Here is a 26,466-nt window from a genome sequence, read left to right on the forward strand (position 1 = left end):
TCAGTACAACAGTGCTGGGACATTCATGTCTTCTATAATACATTGCATTATATAATAATAATAATATTATTATTATTATTATTATTATTATTATTATTATTAATAACATCAATGAGATAACAGCATCCTGAAAATGTGGAGGCTTCTTTATAATAGCTGGAGCTGTGCTTTTTGCAGCAAGATATAAAATGACTGAAAACATCACACTTTCCTGTTCTGAATTCACGATTATAACTTATTTGCCATATGAGGTGGATATTTTGCTGCCAACAGTAAAACTTAGCTTAGATATGTCTGTTGTGAAATGAATTGAAAAATACTGCAGAATCTATTAGATGTGCAAATGTACTAGTAGTATCCAAAAGCACAGAAGCATGTTTTTGAAATCATTTGAAAATTTTAGAGAAAAAATGAACTTAACAATTATGGATCTTGGTGTAGTTGAGTTGTTTAATGAAGAAGCATTTGATAGGGATCTATGTCAAATCCACCAGTAAAATTAAATAGGAAAAGCATTCCGTTTGATGATGACTATACTTCTTTCGTGATTTCCAAGAGAAAAGATCACATTCCTTTAATAAAATCTCTAAAGAAATCAAATATCAAAGCTCAAATAATATTTCCTGCTAAAATTAAGATTTTTCTTTCAGAAGTTTACAAAGTTCTTAACACTTTTGGTGAAGCCCAGACTTTGTACAAAAAAATAAATAAATTGTTAGAAAGAACAGAAGAAATGGATTGGTCTGTAACAAGTTTAAAATAACAAGCTACTAACAATGGTTGGCTACTAAAGAAAAGTAACTAATTTCTCTTTATTTCATATGTTACTTATATGTTGTGCCATTATTTGGAAATAATATTTTCAACTTCTGAGGAAAGACATAAAATAAGGTAATCCCCCTTTTCCCATTTTTTCCTCTCCTTTTTTACATTAATAGAGTCATAGGTGGCATATTACAACTTCACTGTACTTGTAATTATTATATTTGGGTGGTTGGGTACATGATTTAACTTAAATTAATGTAAAGAAGTCCCAAATACTGTGGTTCCCTGACTGATTATGATATGTATGGATGAGAAATGTATTTGAATACTGCATAATATTATTTCATGAAGGTGTGTGTGTGTGTGTGTGTGTGTGTGTGTGTGTGTGTAGGGGTATGTGTGTATGTCATGCATGTTTTTTCTTTTGGTTCTTATTTATGCTTTTGATATTATTCCTCATTGGGGTCATATGTAGTAGCTGGAAAAAAACTTTATGTGGTTACTTAGTATGGTGTAGAAATGTTTGATGTGCTTAATTTAAGGTTCTTATAATCAGGTAAACTGTGCCTGTTAGAAAAGTCTTTTTAAAAACTTAACTTAAGTAGTCATGAGCTGCTTGTCACCTTAAATAACAGCTTTACATCGGACTTCCCACTCAAATGAACATTCTTACTTTTTTTAAAGATCCTGGAGAATGTGTGAGCTGTAATCAACTGTAGAGAGATCCATAGCATTATTTGCTGCAGTCTGCAGAAACAGGAAGTCTTCCCATACCTTTGAATCCTCCTGAATAACATTGGATGGAATGTTAATACAATAAATGGGAAAAGACAAAGATATGCGAACACTACAATTTGAAAACTGTAAGTTACTGAAATATCTGTGTAGTAAATTGAAGCATTGTATTTCTTGAACTAATACTGTATGATTTGATTTATTCATTGTGACATCTTCATATGGCTTTTTTGTTGAATTATCAGATTACAGCAGCTCTTACCAAGTTTATATATTGTAAAACAGTCTCTTGCACATTAAGAAATCTCTAATTACTGTTTTAGCATTGCAAACAACTTTAACATAGTATGAATTTTTGCTGTTGTATAAAGTGTACATTGGTTCATAGGATGATACTAGGCTATTGGCCCAAAGGCCCTTATAAGCCTAGCTAAGAATTTCACCCATGTTCCCACAAAGTCAGCACCTATTTCCCCTGTCCAGCAGGGACACCAATGGGATGCCAGGGGTGTATTTTCTGTTTCCCTTGCACTCCAGGTTCCTCTTAAAGAGGACTAGAAAGATACTCTGCTTGACATGGAGAAGGAGGGTAATCCACAGAGGGGAGAGTCTTAGGGATACAAATCTATCCTGCCAACAAGTTCTGTTAATGTCACAGACCAGATTGAGGCCTTTCATATGGGTTGCATGAATGAAGTTTGACGTACGGATATGCAGCAACTGCATCAAGGCTGGGTCTGAGATGGCCTTGTATGCCAAACACAGGTCACCTCTAAGCATTCTGTATGAGACTGAGTAGAGAGACAAGGCTTTTAGCCTATCTGTATAGGGATAGATGTTTGAAACCCTGGATTTTCCTGGTCAGGATCACATTTTTTATAATTATCAAAGCAGAAAAGCCATGACCACTGAGTGCTATATAAAAACTGTAAATCAGTAGGCAAACCCACTTTTAATGTGTAGCATATACAAGCATGCTTTTTGACTCAGAGAATGCTACTGAACTTATTTTTATTAGCTGATCTTGTCAAATAGGTTACATTTCTGAGCAAAATTCCATTGTAAATACTGAAATTATTTTATAAGCAAATAAATGTGCTCTAAGGTGCAGTAGCTTTACAGTTACTTATGGCCCTAAAATAACATTTGTTGAGCATAATACATGTGGTTTTAACATTACTGTTTCATTCCACAGGTAATACGTCCTCCAGTCCAATAATATGGTATTATAGTATACATATTAAAGACATTTAGACTGCATAAACTAATTTGGATATACTGTGTAATCAGATGATACCAAAGATACTATGATGATTCCTAAGTTTTATTTATTAGTATTTGCTATATTTTAACATCAAGAAACATGGCTTATTAAATGGAGACTGACTGTTGATGCGCATTGCATAACTGCTATGTTTCTTCCTTTTTAATGAGCAGGTTAACTATGTACTATTTGCACATACAGTCACAGGAATATGATTTAAGTAGTTCTATAAAAATTGAAACTTTAGAAGACGAATAGCTGAAGCAAATATTTAGAAATATTGTCTTACATTTTCAGATAAACTAATTTATTATAATAGTATACATGCATGGGCACATGCATGTTTGTATGTGTGTGTGTGTGTGTGTGTGTATATATATATATATATATATATATATATATATATATATATATATAGATGCTGCTTTATATGTGTAGATATGTATGTAATATATATTTTGGTATTTAGATATCTATCTATATATATATATATATATAGAGAGAGAGAGAGAGAGAGAGATGCATGTGGGTGTGTAAATGTTTATGCACATTTGATAATTGGTTAAGTCCTATATTTCTTTTACATCAGAATTCTAGTAATAATTAGAGGAGCAAGGCAATAAAGATTCATAATTTTGTATGCCCAACTTTCAGTTGTTATAGAAATTTATTGGAAGTGTTCATGATTTATATTAGGAGTTGTGTGCTATGTATCTGATACTATGTGTTGTTCTATCATGGTTGGACAAAGTTGCATTTTATGATCTTCTGTTTTTTGTCCTCTGTAATGTGAAAGTGTGAATAATATTATGCATGGCTTTATTGTCTAAGGGCTGAGTTATAGTTAATTAAGATAAGCTGGAGTATGGTATATATGCTTGCATAAATAATCTTATAAAAATATACGCAGCTAATCGTATAACTATCCATTTATATAAATGTATAAATTATAATTGATTGGGAAATTTAATTAATTTTTTTTACTCTTACACTTTTGATCAATATATTACTAATGCTGTTTTAATCCAGATACTATAATAAAGACTGGAATTTGATTCTTAAAAGTAGATTGACTGTAGATGGTTACATATTTTAGGATATATTTAGATTATTGGTTTAATCCTAATAGCAGTAGTAGTAGAGGCTGATTGGGTGGTAATAAAATGTTGATTGATGGTAGTTTGTATGTTTATTTCATCAAACCAGGAATATGTTATTCCATGTTAGGAAATGTAAATAGTATTATAGTTGGACAGTAGTTAAGTTTGTGACTTTGTCCAAAACAAAATATGTTAAAAGCAATTATAATTTTTCTTATACAAAACTATATCTTAATTGTTTTAGAGTTGTTTGGTTAAAGTTATTAATATATAAATGTCTTTCAATGAATGTTAATAGTATTAATAATCCCATGAAGAGAAGTAGTTTGCTTAAATATATTAAAATTAACAAAGCTCGTATAGACTTCTTACAACACTCACACTCAGAAAAGTATATAGAGAAGATATTATTTAGGGATTATTCAATTCTAGCAGACTCATACTATAGTTCCAAAAGGAGAAGCACACTAATACTTTGGAAGGAATTACCCACAATGTCTAAAATAATAGACACTTACTCTGATAAAAAGGTATGATTTTATTAGCACTTGAAATTAATCAGAAATATTATGCATTTGTAAATGTTTATTGAATTCCGGGAAATGGTTCTAAAACAGCAAAAAAATTTTGGAGTTTATAACTTTACATGCGAAACCGGAAATTGTATTAGTCAGGGAATTTAATTGTTTACTTTCTGAAAGAGATATTACTAAAGAAAGAAAACCTAGAATATCAGCCCCTGCTAAACAATTGAATTATTTGATCAATATAATGAATTTAAAGGTTATACATAATTTAAAACTGGCAAATTTCCATAGTTATACTCATTATTCATTTAGATTTGGTACCCAAACAAATATAAAGTTTTTATATCCAGTGAAGTATATTCTAAAATTGAGAAATAAAATAGTTCCAACTGTGACCAGGTACCTCAGGACAGAAGATAAACTTGTAGAAACAGCACAAAAACTGAGGTAAGGCACCAGGCTTTAAAACATTTATTATCCAAGATACACAGAACAACACAAGCACTTTCACCAAATAGGCTTCTTCAGGTGTACTGAAAAAAGTACCAGCATCCCTATTTATACTAATTATATTAATTGCCATATGATTTCTTAAAGATATATTGTAAATAAAACAAAATAACATAACTTTCAAAGGTTAAAAACACTTTCAAGGGTATATATAAAAACATATGTAAAAAATGGGTATGAAACTTTCATCTACGTAAAGGTTTCTTTTTTAAAATCAGTTTTAAAGGAATATTTTCATTCAGTCCATGACCTGTAGTTGCTCTAAGTCTAATGATCCATCTTTCTTCTAGACTTTCAGTCTGTACCTTAATGTCTCCTCCTCTAACACTTTTAAAAATTCTGCCTATAGCTCTGAAGGAAAATATATGTCTCATATTGGTGTCCTTAATATGTCTGCCTAAGGCATTTGAGGGACTACCTTTCCTAATATGATACAGATGTTCTTGGATTCTGTCTCTAAAAGTTCTGTTTTACCTATGCATAACTTTCTACAGGTTTTACAAGTAGCAAGATAGACTATATGCTTAGAGTCACATCTGGCATTAACACTAAAAGCATAGGTTTCACCAGTGTCAGGGTGCTGGAAAGATGCACATGCCTCTACAGAAGTGCAAAAGTTACATTTACCGCAAGGTCTACTGCCTATGGTTGTAACAGAAGTAATTGCTTCCTTAGGATAACACAGTTGTCTACGTAGATATTTCTGATTCTTGAAAGTGAACTGTGGTTGTGCTTATTTGTGCATCAGACGTTAAAATGTTCCAATTTTTGTTAATGACATTGGTGTAACATTTTATATCCCTGGAATAACTAAAACATAGCCTCAAGGGTTATGTATTTTTTATATTTCCCATGCTCTTTGTATCAGCCAAAGGTTTAGAAAAATACGGTTTGGCTTGACTGTGTCTCATTTTCGTGACATTCTCCAACCCTTTATTAATTTAACGAGGTTCATAACCTGTCTCTTCTAGCTCATAGCATGTCTTATTGAGCTGTGAGTCAAAATCATTAGCATTTGCATTTAACCTAGACGCTCTTAGAAATCGATTATGTGCTACATTTTTGAATATAAACTGGGGGTGCATACTGTCTCTACTAAGTAGATTATTAACACAACACTTTTTCCTATAAAGTTTAACATTAAAAAGTCCATTCAAATCCTGCAACACAGTAACATCTAAAAAATTGATTTCATTATCGGAATAGTTCACAGTGAATTTCAAAAAACTAATGGTGGTGTTAATGTGTTCTACAAAAACTAGAAGATCATTCACTGTACCCCCCCCCCCCCCCAAATCAAAAAAAAATCATCTACAAATCTATGGAAGAACTTTATCCTGTCTTTGCAAATGTCACTATCCAAAATAGCTTGCTCCCATCCTAACATCACGGCGTTAGCATAGCTATTGATGCAAGAAGTTCCCATGGCAACGCCATGACATTGCCAAAAAAATTTATCTTTAAATTAAAAACATTGTTTTCTAAAACCAACCTTAACATTCGTACAGATTCTGTAGTATTACTATCATATTTGCCACTATCAGTCAACAAATTGGTGACACTGTTAATACCAAATTCATTCGGTATAACAGTAAATAAAGAAGTAACATCAAGTGTTACTAGTAACAAAGTTGAACAGTATGGACCTTGACCTGCTCCTGGATACTAAAAAGAGAGAAAAAAAGTGTAGCAGTGTGAAATAAAGTAACAAGGAAGGAGTGTAATTAAACTTAAGTCTTTATTTAGAATGTTTGTCCTTGCTACTTCCTTTCCTTTTCTCTCTTATTACAAATATACATATCAAAGAGAAAAGCAAGAGTGTGAGAAAGTGAGGTGCTGTAGAAAGGGTACTGTATTGTTTCTTGTAATGTGGTACATAAGTAATTATTCTTATATATATATAATATTGTATGCATTTATTTTTATTTATTTTATTTTACATTTGTTTACCGGGATAGCCTGACTGGACACATGTCCATTTACAGTGGAGGCCCGTGGAGAAAAGCTCCACATTCAATACAGAAAAACAAATAGTTGAACAATGTGATCATCTATGCATAAGCAAAATATTGACAGTAGACAGAAATACAACTATCGATGCAAAAACAAAATTTGACACTGGATAAAAAATACAACTTTCGATACAGAAACTGACACTAGATAAGCATTATAACTTACTATAGAGACAGACAGAGACTACTTATAGAAATTAATTAGTGCAAGTTTAGCATGAGCTAGTGTAAATATTAGAAACTTGAGCAGAAAATATAATTCCTGGCACTGTAGAAAAATTGCAGTAGGTTTAATTGGATACGAAGCTATCTGGGATGGTAGAAGCAGTGAAGGTTAGGTAATGCATGGACATAGCCAGGAATTCATTGTGTAATTTAAGTGAGTTTTTGAACAGCGTAATAGTGGAGGCAGAAGATAAAGCAGGGGGAAGGTTATTCCAGGATTTAGCTATGTTATGGGAGAATAGTGCTTTACCTGCAGTGCTCTTACCCTTAGAGATACAAAGGAGTGATTTGTCAGTGGAGCGAAGGGGACAATTTGATTTGTAGGATGTGAGTAGGTAAGTTAGTGCTGGGTTTCTATCAAGATGTGTCACAATATTGTAGGCGATGATTAGTTGATGGTAATTGAGTAGATGGGGCAATTCTAGCCATTGTAGTTCCTTTAGAACCTGACAGTGATGAGTTCTGAAGTTGCAGTTGTTAGCGAACTTGACAATTTTGTTGTCACATGTCACATGTCTAGCAGGATCATGTTTTCTGATATGGGTAAGGATTGGTGCCGCATACATTAGAGCAGACAATAGATGGGTTTGGCCTAAGGAGATTCTCGCTTGTTTTGAGAGAAAGTTTTTGTGTCTGTATAGTGTTCCCATTTTTTATGGACTTTTTTGATGGTTTGTGAAATGTGGACATCAAACTGTAGGCTTTTGTCAATTTCTACACCCAGGAGTTTGGTGTGATCAGAGGGGGGAGATGGTAGTACCATTTTTGGAAGTGATTGAGAAGGATAGAAAGGTAGGATTAGATTTGTTGGGGGTGAAAAGAACCAATTTAGTCTTTTTGGGATTTACAATAAGTTGGATCTGAGTAATCCAACTTTCCAATAAGCTAAAGGATTCCTGAGTGAATTGTTGTAACGTGGTAAGTGAGGGTGCAGAGCAGATAAGAGTTGAATCCTCTGGGTACTGTATGAGTGTGGCAGGCTGGGTGGAAGTATGAAGATTGTTAATGAAAATCGAGAAAAGTAGAGGACCTAATATAGAGCCTTGTGGTACACCTATAGTTGTTGGGAGCAGTGGAGATAGTATACCTTGTCACTGGACAGACTGCTGCCTATCTGACAGATAATTTTTAAACCAGGCAATAGTTGGAGGGGTAAAGGCTAGAGTGTCTAGAAGTAGGGAGTGTGAGATCATATCAAATGCTTTAGAGGTCTAAAAATATAGCAGATACAAAGTTGTTGTTTCTGTGTTGGTTTACCAGGTTAGTAAAAGAGAGAAGAGTACTTGTACTTTGGTGTTGTCGGAAGCCATGTTGTTTGGAGGAGAGATGATTGTGTAAGGAATGTAATATAAACCTTTCTAATCCTGGTATTAATGGTAACTTTTAAACAGTTTTCTATAAGCAAACTTACATGTGCCTGATCCAGTAATTTCCTTATATTCATTTTATTTTTTCCATAAAAATGGTTTTAACTTCCATTCTTTTTATTTTCTGTTTTCTATTTCCATTTCATCTATCCTGTCCACGCGAAGGTTGCTAAGGATGGTGCAAAGAGTTAAGATTCAGGCTTGCCTGTTCTAAATTAGTGTTTTATGAAATGAATAAATCAGGTTCTTTAACTACAATATTCTGCTTGTTGAAGCAGTAAATCCTGTTTATTCAAATGTATACTGTCTTCCATCTCATTCGTTAGTAACTGTACAGCATTCTCTCTGACACACAACTCTAGGCTAAATGTTGATTTTTAATTTAGTATCCATGTGCATAATCTGTTAATGTTTCTGTCATGGTAACAACACCCAGCTTTAAGATGTTTCTGTTGCTGTAGCCACAAGTGTAACCTTCTTATGTGCATCTCTTTTCTCATGTATTAACTGAAGTATCTTAATTTATGTAACTGTTGTTACCTAACTAATTGATTAAGAGATCACTGTTTCAGTTTTACTTATCATACTAAATGTATATTAACTTTAAACTGAGGTTTGGAAATGACTGTTATCAAAGGTCTTTTCAATTACAAACAGAAATAATTAGGATTCTAATGGATTTATTAGGAGATGTAATGAAGCAGACAGTGCAGCAGAAATGCTAAGACAGAGTTCTGCAGCTATATAGATTTCACTTTGAATTCTGTTAACCTTTAATTGCATGGTGTGCTATCCGTTCTTTGTAAAACAGACTCTAGCTACAAGACTTTCAAAGATATTAAAATAATATGAAAACTAATAATCAGAGAGCTTAACATTAGGTAGCATGTTTATTTCTGCATTGTTATGAGACAGTTAGTTTGAAACATTTATAGGCTAAATTTAGACGCATAGGATATGGAGAAAGAGTCAGACACAGATAGAAAAGGATAGAGACACAAAGATAAAGAAAAGAATTTGCACATTTTCAAGGAGACTGATGGACTAAAAATGATAGGCAACCAGTTAGAGAGAAGTGTATTTTGAACTCTACAACACACACATATAAATGGGTTTACATTCATATGGTCGAGCTCACATTGCTCGACCATGCATTTTACCTACTTTCTTCTGTGAATCTCGTAATGCCAAATGGTCAGAATGTTGTAAAAACACTGAATTTGACATTTTCGACCACTCTACACCCTAAAACGAGTGCTATCATTTTTTATTTTTTTTTTTTTTATTATAAATTTGTTGACCGGGATAGCCCAACTGGATTCATGTCCATTTTCAGCGGGGGCCCGGGGAGAAAAGCTCCAAGGTAAACAGATACAATAAAAACAATGAAGACATATTACGGGTATGGTATTTACAAAGAGTACATAGGCGAACATGAATAGATAAGTTCACAGGTTAAACATGGTTCAAAAAGGGGACAGGATTTTGAGATTCACAACACTTGCAATCACATTTTTGAGATGTTGCTGCACTCCTTTCGGCCATACCCGCTCGACCATCCACCGGTCAATCATATGCATGTACACCTATGGATGAATGTGTTTACTATAATACACTAGGGAACTGCCTTAAATTATATTTAGTATGGGAAACTCACAAACTCCTATGCATGGTTAAAATACTGCAAAGAAATCCATACTTCTTAAGTTTTTTAATAAAACTGTGACACACTGTGTCTGCTTCTCAGTAAACAGTTTATATTATATTCTGTTATTATAGTCAGCTATCAGCAAACCATCTATATCACATAACTGAAACACTGATTTGATTTATTTTTCATTTTCTTTCAAATCTTTCAAATGAAGTAATATTTGTCATCACTGGTAAGCCTTTATAAAAACATTTTAAAGCTATTGCTATATGCATATAATGTTTTGCTACAATACAAAAAGATTCATTTTGAAATATTTCATCATTAATAGTGCACTTCCTAATTTTGGAATGTACTTCATTAGCTTGCTTCCACCCAGCCAGATTAAATTATTTTAACCCTGTGAAGCTTTGGTGATGACTTACAAAGAGATGAGTCTTAATGTTTCTGTTTTCTTTTAACTGATTCCCAATATGTGCTTAGAAATCACATTAGCTCAACAAATAAGTAAAAAAAAAGAAAGAAAAATAAGTGGTTTGTGTTATTATAGTGCCATTATATTGTTCATTGAATGTAGAATTGTTGTTTCTAAATGATAATATAATTTACTAATTATATCATAATAGTGAGATTGCATACAAAATACCATGTACAGATCATTATGGCTAATAATGTGGTCTTCTCGGCTAAGCTGAGTAATATTTTAAATTCATGTGTCTTGCTGTTATGTGACCTGTTTTGAGTTTGAAATTTAGGTACTCTGTGACCACTTTTATGTTTTCTATCATTAGCTTCTTCAGCAGAAGACAATGTTGTTCTAGGCTCTTCACTTGGTAACTCTGGACCAGTTCTTGGCCTTGCATTCACTTACAGTTCTCAGAATTGCCTCGATGTGCTCTACCCCCCCCCCCCATACTGTAACCCCCTGTGTGCATCCAGGGGTAAGTCAGGACTTTCTATACTGAGGAATACAGCCTCATAGCCATTCCAAACCAGAGCCCTTGCATTAATGCTGGACATGCAGTTGCTAGGAAAATTCCAGAAGGTCTCTGATTCAGAAAGAATTTAGTGGACAGACTTCATTTCTCCTTACCTATATTGTTCTCTCCCACCCTCCCTTTCGTATGTTTGGATTGGCCATTCTGCATTGCTTTCCAGCTCTAAATTAAGCAGCTAGCAGAGTGGAAGCACCTTGTACCCTGTTTTCTGAAAAAGGGAGTAAGCTTTCTGGAGGTTGGAGTCATTTTCTAAACCTAAAATACTGGTAGTGCAGGCAAAATTCCAACCACTCTCCCTCCTACAGACAGGGAGGTCTATCATTATTCCAAGCTTACTTATAAAATAATTATATACCAGTATCTTTTCTTAAGAAGACATAACAGAAGGGCCAGTGTCACAAAAGGTAGTGTGCTTGAATTTGGTACTAGAAGGTCAGAAGACTGTGAGTTCCACTCCCATGCCAGGTATTTGGATTAATTTCCCAGTACTTACACTGTTGTGCAGCATAGGATAGGGTGTTGCACTCAGTGTGTTTGTCCTTCAGATGAGACATTAAACTGAGTTCTCATCCATCAGAGTTGGTGGTAGCTCTTCCAGATGTACAAGATCCCCTGGCCCTGAAAAAAAGAAAGAAAGAAAAAAAAAAAAAAAAAAAAAAAAAAGGGAAGTTCCCAATGAGTTGGTGAAACTTCCCATAATCTGTATAAATACCACCTTGGCTCTTCCCAAAAAGTGATCACTGGCATGGCGAAACAAACCCAATTAATAAAGAGTTAAATAAATAAATGGAATCAACTGTACAAAGTTGTAGTATTTCTGTACTGGACTTTGAGGAGTAATATTCACATTTATTATAGTTGTTAATAAGAAAAAAATGTAAGAAAACTGTAATACCATCTACTTTAGTAATGTGAAATGGCTTGCAGAAACCGTGAGAATATAAATCTAGATTTGCTGTCTTCAGATCACATCAATAAATGTAGTCCAGACTGATCTACGATGAACCTCCCAGTAGTACAATTTAAGGATGACTAAAGCTGTAACCTAAAAGGATCATGGGCTGAGACACAAGTATAGACAACTTATATCACAGTGCACAAGTTTTATAGGTTCATAGTTATGTACCAAGCAATCAGTCGTCAGACCATTACAAGCCAAGCCAACAGATAGCATATATTTAAAAGTTCCCTTCACCTTAAAGAAGTTGAAACAAAATAGACCAAGAGAAAATCTGAGACTGGTCATGCAATTATCTAGGTTTACCTTAAAGGCAGTAAGGGTGCTAGCCTGCTTTATATTAATAAGCGTTTGTATTGCAATATGAATCCATCATGTCAATGTGTCTTATAAACTGGATATTTGTAGAATAATTTGTTATGGAAGGAATAGGACACAAAGGGGGCTGGATCCTTCATGGTTTAAAACACTAGACAAAAATAATCATTTAAGAGTTTATAATGAAAATAAGGGTCTATATTAGAACACCGAACATTTTAAATGTCGAGTGTTCTAATATTGAACCCTATCAATCAAAAAAAAAACATCGAACATTCGGAACAGCAAATTTTTTCCTAGGGAAAAAAAATGCTGTTCTAAAACACATACACACAACACAAGCACACCAAACAAACAGCAATCCCCACACATACACCTAAACTCTAACACCTAACCCTACACTAAACTATACAAACACCACTAACTATCCACTTACCTTAACCCAAACCCTAATGTCTGCCACTATCGCACAGTCACCTCACCCGCACCCTAACCCGCCTTAACCCACACGTCCACACAATCGCACTTCCTGACCCGTGCCTTAACCCTAACTCACCTAACCCGCCCTAACCCACACGTCCACACAATCGCACACTTACCTGAACCCAACCTGTAACTTTCCACCAGAGTGCTGAAAATACCGAAGCAACAGAAACGGACAACCAAATTCTTTCCCTAGGAAAGAATTCGGTTTCCTGTTACTTTGATATTTTCAGTGTTCGCTGAAAACGTGTCAATATTAGAACACCCGACATTAAAAATGTTCGGTGCTCTAATATAGACCCGAAAATAATGCACAGATAGTAAGAGCTTGCACTTTGTACTGATAACTCTGATTTTTGAGGTTACTGATCATTTTATTTATAAATCTCTGAGATCTCTCTTAAGTTGAGTGATATGTTTAGACAAATAAATGCTAATAAGGACATTATATTCAATAATAGGGCCTGATGAGATATGAGTAAAAGTCAGTTAGGACTTATTTGAATCAAGAAGAGATGCTTTTGAAAATTAGATGAGCTAGATAGAACTCTTTCTGAACTACTGCAGAGACATGATAAGGATTATCAAGACGAGTGCCTAGAGCCCTTATGACAACATCTAATTGGAGGGGTGTGTCTTCTATATGGTATGAGAAAAAGTCTTGTTGTTCAAAATGAACTATACTGCATCGTTTCATATTTAATGTGCATAAACTGATCTTAATCCAATGGTTCATATGATGCTGGAACATTTGTGACTCAATGGAAGATTGAATAACCATATGTAATTTATAGTTGTGTACAAATGTATAATAGGCCTGAAATGTTGGCCTGAAAGTCTGAGAAACATATGTCAAATAGGAGAGAGCCCAACTTTGAGCCGTGTGGCATAACACCGGTAAATTATTGGTTTCAGAAGTTACACCTGCATTTCTAACCATATGTATTCTGTCAGGTAACCAGATAGCTATCTAATGCACAGTGTAAGCATATCCAGATTTACAAGTGTTTTTATTTTTTCATTTTAACATTTGTTTACTGGGAAAGTCTAACTTGGAACGAAGCCAATTTTCATTGGAGGCCTGGGGACAAACACTACAGATGCATGTGTTTGTGACATGGGAGGAAACCAGAGCACCCAGAGGAAACCCACACGAATGCAGGGCAGACATGCAGGTGGTATAACTGAACCACTGGGCAAATTTATTGATTTCACGATTAATGAATTTGCATTTTCCCTGGATCATGTGTGCAAGGACTCGTGGGAGTTTTTGAAAGGTATCCAGAAAGAATTACACAAGCCTGACCTGTTAATGGTCACAATTGGCATAGTGGAGTTATTTCCCAGCATTCCCCACATTTTAGGTTTGGAATGGTTTAATGACACATTAGCAGCTATGTCCAACCTAGATGGCAACACCATTGGATTATTGGTGGAATTTATGGAAATTATACTAGAAAATAATTTCATCTATTTCAATGGTGAATTTTTTAAGCAGAAAAAGGGTGTAGCAATGGGGACTGCTTGTGCCTCCAGCTATGCCAACATTGTTTTGTACCATTGGGAGAGTGAATTCATTTTCTCCACACATTGGGTCAGGTATACTAGTCATTACAAACGATACCTTGATGACATATGTTTGCTCTGGAATGGTACTTTGGACCAATTCCTTGATTTTATGGATTACATTAATTCCACCACCTTTTTCTTGAAATTCACCTACAATGTAAGTCATGATTCCCTGAACTATTTAGACATTACTCTTTCCAAGGACACTTACAATGGTATTTTCCAGTCCAAAGTTTACAGAAAAGCGTCTTTTTCGAATTCCTATCTACACTTTGACAGTGGTCATCCTTTTTATCAGAAAAAAGGCATAGTCAAGGGACAGTTTATACGTGCCTCAAGAATGTGCAGTACAGGAGAATATTTTTTAGAAGAGGTTAATCTACTAAAGCAGCTCTTTGGAGAAAGAGGGTACCCAGCACATTTGGTCAATGAGTTAGCCAAGGAGGTTATTGCTGGCAGGGATGATGTATACTCCCCTTTGTTGGGGAAAGGGACAACACAGGATACTGGTTTAAAATCATTGGGGAAGTTTGATTCTCACAACAGCTTTGTTTACACCTTTTCGGAGGATTCTTCCCAGGTAGAACAGTCAATTTTAAGATTTTGGCTTATTTTGAAACAGCATGAAGAGCTTAAGCAAATAATCAATGAGCGCCCCTCTTTTGTTAGAAGGAAGGATAGGAATCTTAAACGGTTATTTGAAGGAAGACCTAGAGTTGGTGGCAAGCGAACTTGCCCCAAACTTGGGACTTATAGTTGTGGAGCATGCAAGCAGTGTACCTATGTGGTAAACGACAGTGTATTATTCATCCCATCAAGAAGGTTTAAATTTAGGGCTGAACATTACTACAACTGTGGGGTGAAGGGTGTTGTGTATTTGGGTTTTTGCACACAATGCTGTAGTTTTGATGTGGGTAAAACCGAGAGAACCCTTAGAAGAAGGATTTACGAGCATTTATATGAAATTTCCAAAAAGAAGGACACTAATGCTTTTTATAAACATCTTGGCACATGCCCCAACATGCAGTTGAGATTTATGGTTTTAGAACAAGTACTGCAGGATAGTAGAGGAGGGGACTGGGAGGCTCGGCTTGAGTACAAGGAACTGTTGTGGCAACTCAAATTGAATGCCACTAAACCCCCAGGCCTGAATGACAGTGTCAGCATTATCAGTGTCCTAAAATTAAGAAGGGCCAAATTATAAATTATAAAACTACAGTTTTTATGGCTGAGTCTATTTTACACAACAGATAGTTTTATTTATTCATCAACCAATAAATTTTACTACTTTTTGCAGGCATTTGTTGCGCTAAGTGTACTGAATACACACCTTGTGGTTTTATAGGTTCTATTATTGACTTACTCATTCTAACAAAAGATTTTTAGGATTGATTGATGCTGTATTAATGTTTTTTAATGTTTTTTAACATCTTGTTGCTTTATAGAAGTGTTTTTATTACGACATTGCTTACAATTCACTCACAAGCATGATTCAGTTGTTCTGCTTGCATTGGTTCAACAATTTATTTGCCTACCAATTAAGCTGTTAACACATTTGATCATGTGATTTTACTACTTGCACTATATAAATTTCTGATTTTTTAAGTGCAAGTTCATCTTGAAAAAGCCTGGTATTTATCCAGGCAAAAGCGCTTGATTTCACATGTTTTTCGTCTTTTAATTTTGAATAAAACTGTCAGTGAGTTACTGTTGGACTGGTTCGCTTTTCTCATCTGCTTTGGGATTTTGGTATTTATTAGACATGCAGACTCCATACAGAAGGCACTCCAGCTGAGAAGCAAACCCGAGATCCTCTTGCTGTGTGGCAGCAACGCTGCTGCTGCACCGTCCTTTACTAATGGCTGTAAGTAATGGCTACAATTGGCATACAATCAAAGGCCTTGGCCAGGTCAAAATGTGCTGTATGTGCTGCATAACTGCTCTCCACTACTTTGATGATTTATTCAAAGAAATGAATGAAGTTAAATAGGCAGGATCTTCTCCTGGTCAACTGAAACTGATGAAGGTCCAGGGTTAAGAGAGTTTTAGTGTCCAGATTAATGAGGTCTTGGAGAATATATTCCATGGCTTTACATATGAGGGTTGACTAAGACTAATGGGTGTGCAGTTATCAGGGTCTTCAATGATAGGCAAAGAAGGAGAACATGGCACCAAAATAATCCAAAAGTTAATAAAATGTGAAGACAATTAAAACAAGTTTTACTTGTTTTTAATTGTCTTTGCATTGTATATAACAACTGTCAATACTTAAAAAAAATCCTTTGTAAAGAAGTAAAGTTTTCAATACAACAAACTGTAATATTGTAAGTGCAAACTCAAAAATCAATTGAAATGTCCTCATATTAAATGCAGAAAATCCAAAAATCAGTTAAGCCAATTAGCAGTTTCAAATTTAGTATGTATAAAAATAGATTTTTTTCTTATAAATCCATTCACTTTACTACTTCTGATCAGTGCTAGTTTATACAATAACATATGAATAATTTAATCTTCCAAAAATATTCCCCATCGCCTCAAAACTATTTAAGTTTAGCAAATCTCAAATGTAACACAGGTGAAATAAAAATGTATTCATTCAGAGCAGGCTGCTTGGAGGAGTTCAACCAAAGTTGCTCCATTAATTCCTTCTATTCCAGTGTGTGTTCCCAAGGTCCACCTCTTCTGTCCTGAGAGAGTATCTTCAGGTTCCCAAACACAGTTTTTAAAAAGAAAATTTTACATGAGGATGAATGCTTATATAAGGCATTTTTTTCATGAAATGCTACAATAATGCTCCTATATTTTACTTCTAAGGGACCTCTCAGTTTTACCTATGTAAAAACATTTACATGGCAAGCACATTGCCAAATATACCAAACCCTTGGTGTTACAGTTCCCCTGCTGGAAATAAATATTGTGCTTCCCACCTGTGAATTTAATTTCCACAAGGTTACTGTACATAGGTATGTGCGTTGTGACCAACATCTACACTTTTCAGTTCCTTTTCTCTTCTTTTTGCATATATTCTCATTATTCCAAGTGTTTCCCAATAAATTGTTTATTTTCTTTGCAGTTTTAATAAAAAAAGTGGTTGATCACTAATCAGATTAGAACATGTTTAATTAATTCTAACTATGTTCTAGTTGCTTTTTGCAATTTTCATAATTTTGTTGTGTCCGCTATTATATTGAACAATTTAAGACTTTTCAATCCTATCCAAATGCCCATTCTGGTCATGGTTACTGTCACAGTTCTTAAACCCCCTTCCAAGCAGGGGTAAAAAGTCACTATACTTTCTGTTAATGATGTCCATCACCCCATAAATTAATTTCCTGGGGTAGCACTTTTCTGTGAACATGTGTTCCAGCTTCATACACTCCAGTCTGAAAACATCATTGTCAGATAACATTCTGCATATCCCAATGAACTGCTCTTTTACCAAACCTCTCTATAATTTTATAGCTGGTATTTGCTGTCCTTCCAGCATCTTCTGTTTATGTTGTCAAAGAGATGTAGATTTCTTGAGTTAATTTTTAAGACCACTCTGAACTTGTAAATGTGCAGTAGGTCTGACAGGATAGTGCCTGCTTAGGTTATGTAAGACAGGCAGAGACTGGTTCTTAGTAGACTGTCTGACACCATGAAGAGGGGCATGGCTTTGAGATGATCTGCATAGTTTTTATGATTTAGCCCCGTAAAGCATTTTCAACATTCAGATTGTGTCAAATGTTTGGACAGGTACATACAGAAGGGATCATTTTCCTCAATGATCAGCCTGATGACTGCACAATACAGTGGAATGATCACAAGCCTGGACCTGGGTGGTTAATCTTGAGTAAGAAGCTGTGAAATGAAAAAGCACTTTTTTATAGCAATGGATGTGTGGTGATAGAAGGATAGTGCATTGACTATATAGGTTCCCAGGACTATGACTACAGGATCATTTTTCAGGGGTCTGTCGTCATTGTGATAGTTGCAAGGCACTTCTTGTTTGTAGAAGACACCACTGCTTTTAATCACTGCATCTAATGCAGTAGGCCTGAATGTGTGCTAAGCACTTGAACTTTGCACTGATGATGTGCTCTAATTAGTCTTACAGAATGGGTGGACTTGTGCATTGGCACCTTGATTGGGAAGGATGTTCTCCAGCAAGGTGTTAATCTACAGGTAATGCCTACTGAAATATGAGTTTGCCACTTCATGGCAGTATATTAAGTTGCTATGGAGCTTGGGCTGAATGAAAGCTAACAGCCACCATTATTTTATGCTCGCTAAGCAGCACTTTTGCTGTTTAGTAAGTATAAAATAAAAAAATAAAAAAATAGAAAGGTATCCATGTTTATGTGTGTGTGAATGTATGCATGAATGAAAGTGAGACCTCAATGGAGCCACTATTTTACACTCGCTAAGCAGCGCTTTGCTGTTTGGTGAGTATAAAAGTAAACAATACATAAAAAAGAAAGAAAAGTGTGTGAATGTATGCATGCTTGCATGTATGAAAGCAAAAGTGTGTGTGTGTGTGTGTGTGCGTGCGTGTGTGTGTGTGTGTGTGTAAATATATATATATATGTGTGTGTGTTTGTGTGTGTGTGTGTGTGTGTAAATATATATATATGTGTGTGTGTGTGTATATAGAGTGAGAGGGATTGAGCAATGGCAGCATCAGCATTCAACAGGTTTGCTTACCTCTTGACCTCTTAGCTCAAAAAATCTGGATAAAACCTAAAATAAAGGGGGGGACAAAGGCTCAAAAATAGTAACAAATATTGATGTTAAGTTGTCTACCTCGCCTTCATTCTTGCTGGATGGGTTCGGAGTCGAACCTCGGCTCCGACTCAGCCTTTTACTAAAGCTCGAGAGCTATTTACCGGCTCGAGGCCTCCCCTTATCCCACAGTGCTAGGCGTCAGATACCCAGATCTCTTTTGCCGCTTCAGCTACGAGGTTGCGTTTTTTACCGGCTCCAGGTCGTATAATTCTTTTATTACTTCTTATAGTCAGGATTGTTAAAATTTTTAAATAGTTTTTGCTATTAGTTTAATCTAATCTTGTAACCCCTTTAGATCCCACTTAAAAAAACTTTTTTTCCTGTCATTACAGAGTCCCCCCCCCTTCCCTATTTAGGGTTGTGTTAGGCCTTTCTATTCTTTTTATATATTGTATTATATGTACATAGATAATTGTTGTTAGTGTAACTGTTAGTTATAGTGTTTTTTTTTTATATCCTTATTCTTATCTAGTGTGTGCGTGTGTGTGTTTACTGTTTTAGGGCACTAGTTAAATTTTTTCCTTGGTATCTCTTTGTAATGTCTAAAGATACCAAGGTTTCAGGTTTCAAGAAGTGTGACTCATGCTGTCAGAAGATGTCACTGACAGACGGTCACACTTCTTGTGTTTATTGTTTGGGCCCCCTACACCTGCAGGACTCTTGTTCAGTCTGTCATGCCTTCAGTCCGAGAGTCCTGCAGGAGAGTAGGAATAAGCTCATTTTGAGGGGCTTGTTGAAGCCAGAAGGATCCCCAGCCAAGCCTTCATCGGGGAAATCCTTAAAGCCAGGCAAACCGTCGGCTCCCTGTTCGGAGCTGATGCCGAGCGGAGCTTCTGCTTCCTCGTCGGTTCCGGCCGGAACTGACACTTCGAGGCCTCAGTTAGCTCCGACTCTACTATCAGAGCCTTCTCTGAGTCTAAAGCGTTCGAGGTCTCCCTCCTTAGAGTCCATTCACTCAGCTCTCAGGTCCCCATTACTACAGTCAGAGTGGAGCCATAGATCCCATTCCTCTCGGACCTCCAGGTTATCGGATCATGACTTAGAGAGGGTGGTCAGTAGGCTCCTAAAGTCGCAGGCACTGGCCAAAATGTTGACTAGCCCTTCTCAACAGACTGTGGCTATCCCTGTTGCTTCAACTGTTCCTCCTCCGACCCTACCAATGTGTTCAGAGCCGGAGCTCATTGGGGCTCGAATCATCGGAACATCGGAGCCAATACCACACCTTTCGGCTCCCTCGTCGGCTCCGATCTTTTCACTGGTTCCGTCCTTGGAGGGATCCGGGCACCGAGACTCCCTCGTCGGCTTCGAGGGGGCGAGTGGCATCGGACCCTTGTCCAACCCCGTTCTCCCTCTTGGGGCCTTGGCGCAGGTGAGCTTGGCCCCAGCATCGGCCTCGGAGCCATCCCTGTCAGTGCCAGAGGGGGTTCATGTCTCTTTGGAGCGGGGACCATCTTCTCTGCCTGATAGGGGCACCTTTGAGGTCATCAGGAGCGTGCTGACTCCGGTGTCGGCTCCACAATCGACCCCTTCAGCTCCTCCCCCCATGGTGCCTGTGTCGGTCTCTGTCCACCCTCCTGATCCCAAGCGTGGAGAACAGGTGCTCCAGATAGCCCCATTGGGGGTATCTTCCTCTTCAGAGGCCTCCCCTGATCATTCAGAGGAGCCCCCTCGGAAGAGAAAATGTAAGAGGAAACATGTTGACTCCCCCGAGTCAGTCACCTCGGACACCGACTTGGAGGATTCGGAAGGGTCCCCAAGGTCCACCTCTGAGGATGTATCCTTTTCAGACATTCTTGAGATCCTAAGGCAGAGGGGGAACTGGACTGCCCTTAACCCTTCTGAGGACGAGTCGGTGTACCTGGACGTGTTTGGTTCTCGCCCTTCCACCTCCTGGGTGTCTCCGCCTTTTGACCCACTCATGGAAGTGGTGGCTCGGAAGGCATGGACAGCCCCAGACACAGTGGAACCAACTCCCCACAGGCCCACAAAATTCATCACAGTCCCGTCCGATAAACACTTTCTTATGAAGGGTGTCCCTGTTGATGACATGGTGGTTGCAGCAGCCACTAAGAAGGAGCTGGCTGACCCTTCTGTGCCTGTCCATCCACCTAATAAAGAATCTAGGACAATGGACAGGTACGGGAAGCGGATGTTTTCTTCAGCGACCTTTTCCATGTGGTCGCTGAACTATCTGTGCCATTTCACCCACCTTCAAAGGGATCTCCTTAAGGAACTGGGTGATGCTCTTCAGGATCCATCTGCTGTGGGGTCTCAGGAAAAGATTAACTCCCAGCTGGCAATCCTTAACTCTATAGTTAACTCCTCCATGCGGCTCATTTCTTATGCAGCCGATGGGGTGAGTAGGGCCGCAGGCACAGGCGTGGCTTTGAGAAGACATGCCTGGATGCGGTTATGTAACTTTGCTGACCCCTTTAAGGCATCCTTCACCAATACCCCCTTCGATGGTTCGGCTTTGTTTGAACCACAGGTGAAGGATACACTTACCAGGTGTGAGCAGGAAGGCAATACTCTCTCTGCCATGGGAGTCCTTTTTTCTACTCCCTCTAGACCATACCCTAAAGGTCAGAAGAGTGGAAAAATGTGGTTTCGCAAACCCCAGGAAGTCATGCCTGGCACACGTGGTGAGTTTCCCTTCAGAGGCAGAGGAGGGAACAATAGATGCCACCCAAGGGGCAGAGGGGGTCCGCAAAATCAGGGAAGCAGGGAATCCTTCTCTGACAAACCCTTTCAGCACCCCTGAGGGACTGCCCAACTGTCCACCTTCGGAGGCAGTCGGGGGAAAATTGTCACTGTACCCAGAAGCCTGGCGACTCCTCACACAAGACAAATGGGTACAGTTGATCATATCCGAGGGTTGTAAAATCCCCTTTGTCCACACCCCCGTACAAACAAACAAGTCCCTTCCAGATGTTCCACCCAGTCTAAGGGAACAAGCAGTTCTAGAAATTTCAAAACTGCTAGAAAAAGAGCCATCCAACCAGTCCCAGCAGACCAGCAAGGATCCGGGATTTACTCCAAGTTCTTTTTGGTACCAAAAAAGACAGGGGACTGGAGACCCATTTTGGATCTCAGCAAGTTAAACAAATCTATTCAAAGAACAAAGTTCCGGATGGTCACACTTCAGTCCATTCTACCCTTTTTGGGTCAGGACAATTGGATGTGCTCTATAGACCTTCAGGATGTGTACTACCATATCAAAATGGACAGACGCTCCAGAAGGTTTCTCCGCTTCCAGCTGGGAGCCAGTCACTATCAATTCAGAGCCCTTCCCTTTGGTCTCACCACAGCCCCCAGGGTGTTCAACAAATGCATGGCAGTGGTTACGGCTCACCTGAGACGGTGAGGATTCCAGGTTTTTCCATATTTAGACAACTGGCTCCTAACTGCTTCCACCAGGCATCAGCTAATCCGAGCCAGGGATTATACCATGCAAACTTTCTCTGAGCTAGGTATCTCTATAAACTATGAAAAGTCTGCATTGTCGCCTTGTCAATCTATAACCTTTATAGTCACCATTCTAAATACAAAAGAACTGTCGGCAAAACTTCCATTAGAAAGAGTATTAGACATACACCGACATGTTCAAACATTACTACAGTGCAAAAGAATTCAGGACAGATTTGTACTGAAAACCTTAGGTCTCATGGCAGCAGCAATCACATTACTTCCCCTGGCTCGATTTCACACGCGGATTCTTCAATGGATGCTTTTTACCCAATGGTCCTTCCAACAGCTTCCGATGTCTCACAACATAATAATCACCCAATCATGCAAAGACCATCTCTCTTGGTGGATGGTCTCCCCTCAACTTTTTCAGGGCAGACCGTTTGTCCTTCCTCCTCCGGTTGCCACAGTGACGACGGATGCCTCCCCTCATCGGGTGGGGGCATTTTCAGGGCAGGACTGTCCAGGGCACTTGGCAACCCCTAGAGTACCACCTGCACATAAATTTTTTGGAGATTAAGGTGGTACTTTTAGCGTTGCAAGCTCTTCAGGACTCTCTACCTACCGGGACTATTGCAGTTCAGACAGACAATATGTCGGTAGTCTGGTACATCAACAAGCAGGGCGGAACCAGGTCCTATCCCTTATGTCGAGAAGCACTCAGACTCTGGCAGTGGGTGATCTCCTCTCAATGGTTTCTGATAGCAATGCACATCCCCGGGAAATACAATGTCATAGCGGACAGGCTAAGCAGAGCAATTCTTATGCCTCACGAGTGGTCTCTCAATCAGTCAGTAGCGGAAAAAGTTTTCCGCAGATGGGGTCAACCTTGCTGCGACCTTTTTGCAACCCCTCTCAACAGCAAGTGCAGTGACTTCTTCACTCTCTTTCCCTCCCAAGCCATTCCCCTAGAGACGCTCTAGTTCACGATTGGCCCTGGGCGTCTTCTCTATGCATTCCCTCCCTTTCCTTTAATTCCAAAACTGATTCAGAAAGCAACCGCTTTGGGATCCAGGATGATCCTCATTGCTCCCTACTGGCCTCGACAAATTTGGTTCCCATTCCTGCATCGTCACCTGCTGGAGCAGCCCTGGAATCTGGACCCAGTGCCAGACCTCTTGATCCATCAGTCGGGCGAGCTGCACCAATCCCTTCGCTCTCTCAACCTCACAGCTTGGTTGCTCCACTTCCAACCTTAGCCAGGCTTCCACATATTTCTCAGTCAGTGCGTGAAATCATACTTTCTTCGCATAAGTCTTCTACCAGGAAGACTTATGCTAGTAAGTGGAAACATTTTTCCCTCTGGGCAGAGGCCAGGAATATAGACCCCTTTACAGCCCCTGTCCATAACTTGTTGGATTTTTTTGGCAGAACATTTTCGAGCAGGTTCCTCGTCTGCCACCATTAGGGTCCAATTGGCTGCTATTACTAATTTTCATGTTGGTCTATCAGAGTCCAGTATCATGTCCCACAAACTGTGTAAGGCCTTTCTTAAGGGGACTATTTTACTTAGACCCCCGGTTAAAGATCCCCCTCCGTGGGATTTGAACTTGATATTAGCTTCTTTGATTCTCCCTCCTTTTGAACCTGCGGCTTCTTGTTCCTTAAAGTTACTCTCCTGGAAGACTCTCTTCTTAGGTGCCATCACCTCAGCCAGAAGAGTATCGGAACTTCAAGCCCTTTGTATTCGCCCTCCTTATCTTATTTTTCACAAAGATAGAGTTTCACTCAGGACTGATCCTTCCTTTTTACCCAAAATACCCTCAGAGACAAATCTCAATCAGGCTATTGATCTTCCTGTCTTTTTTCCTAATTATTCAAACAGAGCTGAACAAAAGTTACACTATTTGGATGTTCACAGGCAATTATGTTTTTATTTGGACAGGACCAAACAGACAAGAAAATCAGATCAACTCTTCCTGTCCTATGCTGAGGGCAAGCAGGGCCTGCCAGTTTCTAAGGTAACCTTGTCCAGGTGGTTGGCCTCTATTATTACCTTGATCTACCAACTGAGACATAAGGAACTCCCTACAAATCCAAAAGCTCATTCCACCAGAGCATTGGCTACATCGGTAGCTTTTCAGGCTAGACTTCCAATGGAATCTATTTGTGCTGCAGCCACATGGGCCACTCCTCATACCTTCATTTCACATTACAAGTTGGATGTGACCTCCAGGAGTCAAGCTGATTTTGGTTCCACTGTGCTAAAGAGTCTGTTTCGATGAGCCACCCAGGGCTAAGGTGCTAGGGACACTGTTCCATCCAGCAAGAATGAAGGCGAGATAGACAACTTAACATTAAGAAGTTATGTACCTATCATAACGTTCCATGTTAGTTGTCTTCATCTCGCCTTCTTTCTTGCGTCCCACCCTCCATCCCCCTAGCCTGGTTAGGACCGAGAAGAATCTCTTTTTGAGGCCCTCTTCCTATGGTTGACTCCTTTTTAGGTTACGTCCTCCTCTGCTTGTAGCACTGTAGGTAAACCTTGTGGTGGGAATTGGTGTTTGTTCCTTGGTGTTAGCGCTACCTAACGAGATCTGGGTATCTGACGCCTAGCATTGTGGGATAAGGAGAGGCCTTGAGCCGGTAAATAGCTCTCGAGCTTTAGTAAAAGGCCGAGTCAGAGGCGAGTTTCAGCACCGAACCCATCCAGCAAGAAAGAAGGTGAGATGAAGACAACTAACATGGAACATTATGGTAGGTACATAACTTCTTATTCTTATAAAATTGCAAAGTTGCTTGAATAACAAGATTTGAGTTAGCATGCATTTCCTGAAGCACAAGTGTGAGAGAGTCTAAGGAGAGGGCCTGTCAAGTTAGATTTTTTTTTAGTGATCAGTAGAATGAAAAATATGAGATGAGATGAGACTGGGTGGAGTGTCCAAAATCAAATTTACATTAAAGGTGGGTTGTTCCAAAAACACCAAGTTTAAAAGTGAACAGGAACTGGAGTGAATGGGAAAAATTCCAGTGCAGTCACATCATTCTAAACTGTCTGACCTCTCCCCATCCAACTGTAGCTGCTAGTGGATCAGTTACAGTGCCTCTGGCCAAGTTTATAGACCAAAAATTGAAAAACCTGTTTGTTTCCTTCCCACATTATAAGAGACTCATGGGACCTTCTAGATAAACTGAAGGCAATTCCAGCAAAAGATGATTTCCTTTTGGTTACTTATGATGTCCAAAGTTTATTTAAGGTAATACCCCACAACCTATGGTTGTTGTGTTTCAGAGAGATTGTAAAGCGATTTGTCTTACTTTTTGAAACAGAATATGAACTGGTTAGTGAGTTCATGGATTTGGTGTTAAACAACACCTTTCTGACCTTTGAGGGTGAATTTTACAAGCAGACTCTTGGAATGGCTATGTGGGCTGCATGTACCCCCATGTTTACAAATGCTGTCTTATTAAGATGGGAATTAAAATCACTTTTTAAACTCCCCCTTTTTTCCAAATGTGCTCAGATACCTTGATGATCTACTTATCATTTGGGAAGGAAGTGCCAATGAACTTGAAGAATTCATACTACATTCACAAGTCAGCACTTCCTTTGAACATGACCAGATCAATTACCTTGACATTGACATCAGAAAAGGACTTAGTGAAGAATTCACTAGTAGGATTTACTGGAAGTCCACTTATTGTAACACATTTCTTTTTTTCACCAGTTGCCACCCATTCCATCAGAAGAGGGGGGTAAAAAATCGATTTATCAGAACCTCTCGGTTGTCTTCTGATGACACAGTGTGCCT

At 38.2% G+C, this 26,466-nt stretch overlaps 1 long non-coding RNA gene across 1 annotated transcript in view; it reads left to right on the forward strand.

Annotated features, from left to right (window-relative positions):
* The window catches only part of LOC122811315, a 1,944,054-nt gene that overhangs the window by 624,071 nt on the left and 1,293,517 nt on the right, over nucleotides 1–26,466 (forward strand). The window contains exon 3 of the long non-coding RNA XR_006366234.1: nucleotides 1,450–1,628. This is a non-coding gene — a long non-coding RNA (uncharacterized LOC122811315). The remainder of the gene's footprint in view (nucleotides 1–1,449; nucleotides 1,629–26,466) is intronic.

This window comes from Protopterus annectens, chromosome 9.part0 (assembly GCF_019279795.1).
Source record: "Protopterus annectens isolate FY-2018-M chromosome 9.part0, PAN1.0, whole genome shotgun sequence".
NCBI classification, from domain to species: domain Eukaryota; kingdom Metazoa; phylum Chordata; order Ceratodontiformes; family Protopteridae; genus Protopterus; species Protopterus annectens.